A 7,421-nucleotide genomic window follows, 5' to 3' on the forward strand; every position below is an offset into this window, starting at 1 on the left:
GAACCATTAATATGGCTGACTTCGTTTCGTATTGGCTTCACTTCAGTGATGTGTTGGGCACTTTAAAAAACAAGAAGATAAATACGCTGCAATGAAAGAATGAAAGAATTGACTGACAAATAAATGCAGGTGTCTGTGTGTGTGTGTGTGTGTGTGTGTGGACACTATGGTCATGTGTTCTCCTGGAGTGAAACTCTTAGCACAGTTCTCGTTGAAGCGTGTCCAGATGTCGGAGATCGCCGCAAATTTGTCTGTTTTCACCCGTTCTGCCCGCGTGTCCCTGTCATCAAATCGAAGGTGTTGCATAATTGAAATGACTCTATCTCGGGGCATTGTCTCTTTGATTACTGGCACCAGAAATCCTTCTGACCAGCAATCCACAATGGCACCAACAGGACACATGATTGCTCTTACAAACAGGATTGAAATGAATGCCATCAGTTCATGAACTGACAAATTCCAGTTCTGCGGGCTTGATGTACCGTGCACTCTCTGATGGTCTGCAGCATTCCCAGGTCTAACAGGCAAAGGAAGCTTTGGAGCACACTTGTAATCTTACGTTGTCAGAAGATAAACAAATAGAGAATGGTAAATTTACATGAACCTCACTCTAAATGGGTTTATATAAATATCATATGTAATATGGCAATGTGGTGTGAATGTGTGTCTTTTATATTTGCAGGTCAGTCAATGTGTGGGATATTTTGTATAGATACGGCAGGCATTTCTGAAAGTTGTAACACAAAGGTTTGGCCTGACTTGGAGTGAGCAAATGCAAATGTGCCAGGCCTCAAGGATAATGGGTGGTTTGCACAACAAAAGCTGGAGGAGAAACAAGCTGACGACCTGTGAAAATCTCAGCAGGGGTGATTAACACCTCGGGACTTGCACCAGAAAATAAAAAAGGCAGTAATTCTAGGGGGTGTTAGGTTTAGGGAAATTACGCAAATTTGCGCAGGTTAGTAAACCTAGTGTTAATCTAGGTCAGGCTATTCTACAGCAGTCAGATAAGTGCTTTCTCTCAAAAGCCTTCATTGTTACTGAGTGGTGTCCAGAGAGACAGCAAGGCAGATCCATTTGCTCTTTGATCAGCTCTATTATGCTCACAAGCATGTGTTGGTTTTGGCTTTGCCTGTATCAGACAGGCAGATAGAGAAGGAGTTTGTTCACAAATTAAAGTATTTCCAGAGAGACAGAAGTTATATGTGAAGCACAGCATTGTGATCTTTTTGCAGGGCTTTTAAGGTTAAATTAAACAGAGCTGTTACACAGAAGGGTGATCTTGTCAATGCTGTTATTCCTGAGCTGACTCTAACTAAATTTACTTTAGAATGTGCACACACCAACAGACATATCTGTCACTTCAACGGAGATTGCATTGATTTACATTTCTTTTGTGAAGATAGCCCAAGTATACCTAATACTAGCATAAACCTAGCTTTCACCATAACTTTCATAAACACTGCACTAAAATATGATGAGTTACACTGGATGGCTGCTTTTCATCCCTAAATGGGATGCAGTTCCATGTAATGTGACTTTGCAAACAGATTTATGTGTCCACATGTTACTATACATATGAACATACCATTTCAACAATCATAACAGAAATCAATTAAAAAGAAAAGGCTGTTATCCCTGTTAATTTAATGTAGGACTCTCTTTGAGAAACAGGCAGACAATACACTGTGAATTTATCACTTTGCTCCAGCCAGTCATTTTAATCCTTTGAAAGTTTGCTGAGAAGCTCTGAATTCATCTATATTTTTTTGAAAGGTGCTTGGGGAACCCTGTTTTCAACTACCAACTATCACCTTCCTAGAAATCACCAAGTCGTCTAAAGTGGCAGTTAAATAAATTGCCTTTGCAAAGTTTTCTTTTACTGCTATCTTCAGCAGAAACACAGCAGGTTCCTGGACAATGCTCTAGGTCAGGGGTGTCAAACTCACATACACAGTGGGCCAAAATTCAAAACTGGAACAAAGTCGCGGGCTAACATTAATATTTATTGAAATATATTTATTCCTCCAGATATAAGAATGAATCTTTTCTTATGGACGCAAACACATTTTGCTGAAAAACTGAATATGGAACAAGCAAAGCTTAATACTAAACAATATATATATTAGCTGTATAATACCAGTAGGCCAGCTCTAATAGTAATTTGGTATGGCTTCGCGGGCCAAATGTAATTAGGCTGCGGGCCAAATTTGGCCCACGGGCCAGAGTTTGACACCTATGCTCTAGGTATATGCTTCAACTGCTAGTTTTAGTAATACTAAAAATAAACTTTATTTATATAGTGTGGAATTAAAGAAATTATTTTATGGCTACAATATATCCTGCATCATTAATAATATAATCTATAGTATTGATACTACATTAAGATGTTTATTAAAACCCACTGGCTTTACATTAACCTTTTATTACAGGTGCAGCCAATAATAATTGTATACACACATTGCATTTTGTGCTTATTAAAGAGTTAAAGCTCAGTCAATTAAGGAAAGGTCATAAGCCTCGTTCGGTGCAATGTCCGGGCGATCTATTGTGTAAGTGACTTGGAGCATAGAAGGATAAACTTCCTGCACGCTTACAAAACACATATAGTACATACAATCTAGAAACAGGCCTGAGCAAAGGCCTGAATGTATTCAGCTTCTTGTTGCAACCTGTTGCATTTGAGTTTGCTTAGTAACAGGTGACAGAAAATGGGCCAAAAGGAGGACAAGTCCACGGGGACCTCCAGGGCCTGAAATCATCGCCATATTTGGAAGAAGATGCTAGAAAGAGGAACTTCTGTGTCTGACTTTAGCTCTAAAAATTGATCATTGTCTGTACAAGATGCAAATTATGTTCTTAGAACGCGAGAAGGGGCGTCTAACCCTGACGTTATAAAACTCTCACCATTTAGATTCTTTTCAGCCATGTTCCCCGGGCATTTCCTCTACCCTGATTCTCTCCTGTGTATTTATTGTGTGAGTCTCCCTCTGGTCTTTGTCGCATTTTCCAGAACCTGAACCTGACAGTTTAGAAATGGGCCTGTAATTATCAAGTAAGTGTGGATTAAGTAAGTGGTCATTATTCAGGTTTTTTACATAAAGCCTGAATAATGACCATTTAAAACAAGTAAAAATGTTGGAAGTTAAAAAGCTGTTTATAATTAGAAGAATAAGGATGAGGTGAAGGGACCAGAGACAGCAGCAGAAAAAACATCGGACAGCAGCAGCAGCCCAAGCTTCAAGGTGCAGGAAAATGAAGTGAGGTGCACACTAAGGCACACTTCTTTGTCCCAGTCCTGCATCCTGCCGTGCTGAAAGTTGGCAACAATTGTCCCACTGCCAAAGTGCACCAACATTATCAGCCCCAACGACTACCGAGCAGTTTCTCTAACACTTGTTATAACAAAGTGCTTAGAGAAACTGGTCCGACGTCACATCATGTCCTGTCTGCCACCCACACACGACCCGCTCCAGTTCACATACAGAGGTAACAGATCAACTGAAGATGCCATTGCTACAATGCCTCACACCACCATCTCTCACCTGGAACAACAGGAGCGCTATGCCAGGCTGCTCTTTGTTGACTTTAGCTCTGCTTTCAATACGATACTCCCCGACAGACTAATAGTTAAATTGCTTCTGTTGTAGACAGTGTTGTTGTTAATGTTTGGGGGGTTGCACCCCGGAACCTTCAGAGGTTTTTCAGGGTTTTCCCTATCGCAATGTTATGTGAGAAACAGTTTCCTGTATGTGTTGTGACTAGCTGTGGTTGTTCCTAAAAGTGGTCAGTAAACATCCTAAAAGTGGCACCTGAGTTTCCAAGCTTTTTTATCCTGAGGTTATAACAGCTTCCTTCTACCACCTGCTGCTGGATCAGAGACTTCCTGTCAGACTGTGTACAGAAAGTGGGGCCTCATCTCTCCTCAGCCCTCAGCCTTAACACCGGCTCTCCATAAGGCTATGTACTGAATCCCTTACTGTACACACATGACTGTGTTAGCTCCCACCCAGTCAACGCAGTCATTAAATTTGCAGATGATACCACCGTGGTGAGGCTCATCTCTGGGGAAGACAAAACGGTGTACAGAGCTGAGGTTCAGAGGCATTCAGATTGGTGTGTAGACAACAACCTGGACCTCAGTATCACCAAGACAAAAGAACTGGTAGTTGACTTCAGAAGGAGGAAGTCTGAGCTGCGGCCTGTCAGCATCAACGGGGAGTGTGTAAAGGGTGTCCAGTTTCAAGCTAGCAACAATAACAATAATAATATTAAGCTTGATTTTAATTACAGTAATAGCAGCATAACACACTGAAAAACCTTGGGTAATTGTGACTGTAATTATTTCTAAAGATTGGGTAAAAACAAGTAGCCTGCATAAAAGCAGCATCCTATAAGCATCATTTAGAACCAAGTACGTGTAGAAGGAAAAATATAACCATATTAATTTATAATTAAATTCATGTATGTATTTAGTAAGTTGTAAATCTGTAGATAGTGAACATATCATTATGGACAGCTTTAAACATTTTTCCAGCAAATGATTTTGCACAATAATTATTTAGTAACTGTAGCATCCCAACTTTTAATCTTTTTGTTTTACCCTAAACCTGTCCAGTTTTGGTTGTTTCTATTTTGCTATTGACCTTTTCTGGGGGAAAAAAATATAGCTCCTTTTTCATTTAAAACCTGCTGCCTGTAAAAATCTACATTTTTTTCTTTCTTTTTTTTTTAAAATTTAGACAGTAGAAGGGAGCTTTGTGAATTTATCCCTCTGACCCTTGAACAGGGTGTACATCGTGGTAAATAAGCCCCAGAATCATCTTTATATCCTGGGCCCTGTGTTGAGCATCTCTTTCTTCCCTTTAAAAGGCAAAATGATCCCTATAACTCCCTGTAACTCACCTCATCTCTCTGCAACCTTTTTGTCCAGCTCTCGTTCCTGGCATCTTTACCACTCTGAGCCAGTCAATCAATCTCAATCTCAGCCTCCTCCTCTCTCTTTCTCACTCTCTCTTTCTGTATTCCTTTCAGTGCTAGTGAAGATTCCAGACAGACTGCTGGAGATGAGGAGTTCTTGTGGAGCAATAGTCTATTACAAGTCATTTCTCATATATGGTGTCACTGGTTCCCAGCTAGTCCCTTCACTCAGTCACTCAGTGAATGAAGGCGCATAATGAACAGAAAAAGGCCATTCCTTTAGTTAGACACTGAGTTGTTCCCACATTTGTAAAATGCACACATGGGCACACTAAATAACGTTCTCACCTCTGCTTCAGTGCTTTTCTATGGGGCAAAGGGATGACTCATCTTCAAATGCATTGAAAACTGACGTGATCCAGACTGACTTGTCATTTTATTTGGATGAACTGGCTGTAGCCCATAATATACTGTGTGGCATTTAAACTGTGTTAGTCGAAGCACTAAAGAGCTATACTTAAAATAATTACAGTAATCAAAACAGTTATGATCCTTTTGACAATATGCATTATTAGCCTGTTACTTTCTTAAACTAAACCTAAGTAGACTGTTAAGTATTACTGACCAAAGTGCTTTGCACCACAAGCTACATTCACACTTTACTTTATGCACTGCTGAACATTGTTCACTTAGAAAACTTTTCTCTATAAATATACATGTAAGGTCAGTTTGGAAGTATCCAGTATCACACAGGAAGTGCTTTGTGATACTGGGGATTTTGGTATTGGTCCGAAATCAAGTAAATACAGGGACCTTACTGATACCAATACCGATACAGGCACTTTCAACTTATAATGGTAGCTTATGCATGCGAAACCGATGTGTTATGATTCACAAGATCATCATCACTTTGCAAATTCTGAACACATTTTAATGATCACTTTTTACAATAATGAGTTACAATAAAACACATCTTTCAGGTTTTCATGTATTTTGAAACTGAGTTTTTTGGAGAAATGGAACAGAAACGTGTCTGACTTTAACAGACATTAGGTCATTTAAAAAAAATAAAACAGAGGTGATGGTCAACACAAAAGGTTCAGAGATTTCTCATAGATTGTATATTATTATACTCTGGCTCCCTCCCACATTCCAAAGACATGCAGCTAGTGGGGTTAGGTTAATTGGTAACTCTAAATTGCCCATAGATATGAATGTAGTGTTAGCCCTGCGACAGACTGGCGACCTGTCCAGGGTGTACCATCCCTCTTGCCCTAAGACAGCTGGGATAGGCTCCCCCATGACCCTGACAAGGATAAGTGGAAGAAAATGGATGGATGGACAATTCAATGGGCTACATACTAAACTTATAGGAAAGAAACAAAATACTGATCCTGTTGCACTAGTATCAATCCAATACCAATAGCAGCGTTGGTATTTATGCATTATATATTTGGATTGTTCTGCCCGTCTTTAGTAGCAGCAAACCAATGCAAACTTAACAAAAAATATTCTTACCTCCTTGTGCTATGCTACAGCATGAAATGCAGTTGTTGCAGCTCAAACAGACTATATGTTCTTTTGTTTCTTTGCTTTTTTTGCTAATTCTTTTTTCGCAAATTATGCAAGGCTTTCTTCATAATGTCCAAGCCCATTAAGAAAATGTATTGCATGAAACACTGTGAAATACACATTTACCCTAACCTTTAATTGGTTTTACATTTCAGCATTAAATACCTGAGAAAGTCAAAGTAAAATCTAATTAATGCAGTTTTGTAATAAGCCCAATTTTAAATATGCTGCAGTTTTTAATGAACAGTGCATTCATGCATGTGTTTGTTACTTCTTATTTCTTCATCAGGGAATTTGTTTGGATCTTCTGAGTAAAATTGAAAGCACAGTGGATCTCTGCCTGAGTCTGAGCTGAGGTTAATCCATTGTGCTTGTGGTTCTCTGTTTTCTATCAACAGTTACAATGATTTCACACCAGCACAGATTATTTTCAAGTAATCTCTCTTCCAGTTAAAAGTACAAGAATTATAGACAACAGGTTTTTGCAAATACATTCATAATTGGTGTCATTAAAGCAATATATGTTACTGTCCTCTTAAAAATGGATGCATACATTATGATTCAGCTTCTTCTTGTCTCCTGTTAGGGGTCATCACAGCAGATAATCTGTTCCCATTTCTTGCTGTCCTCTAGATCTTCCTCTGTCATTTGAACGACCTACATATCCTCTCTCCCCACATCCATAAACCAACTCTTTGGCCTTCCTCCTTTCCTCTTACCTGGCAGCTCCATCTTCCACAGATTTCTCCTAGTATCTCTCATCTGCACAGTTCAGCCTCACCTCTTACTATGTCCCTGAACTGTCCAACCTTCTGTTGCAAATTACTCTCGACTTTCCCCTCCATCCACTCCACCCTGCCTGCACTTCTCCATCCCCTGTTACTCTGGACAATTGACCTCAAGTACTTAAACTCAACCACCTTCTACAA

The sequence above is a fragment of the Neolamprologus multifasciatus genome, chromosome 7, assembly GCF_963576455.1.
Source record: "Neolamprologus multifasciatus chromosome 7, fNeoMul1.2, whole genome shotgun sequence".
NCBI lineage: Eukaryota > Metazoa > Chordata > Actinopteri > Cichliformes > Cichlidae > Neolamprologus > Neolamprologus multifasciatus.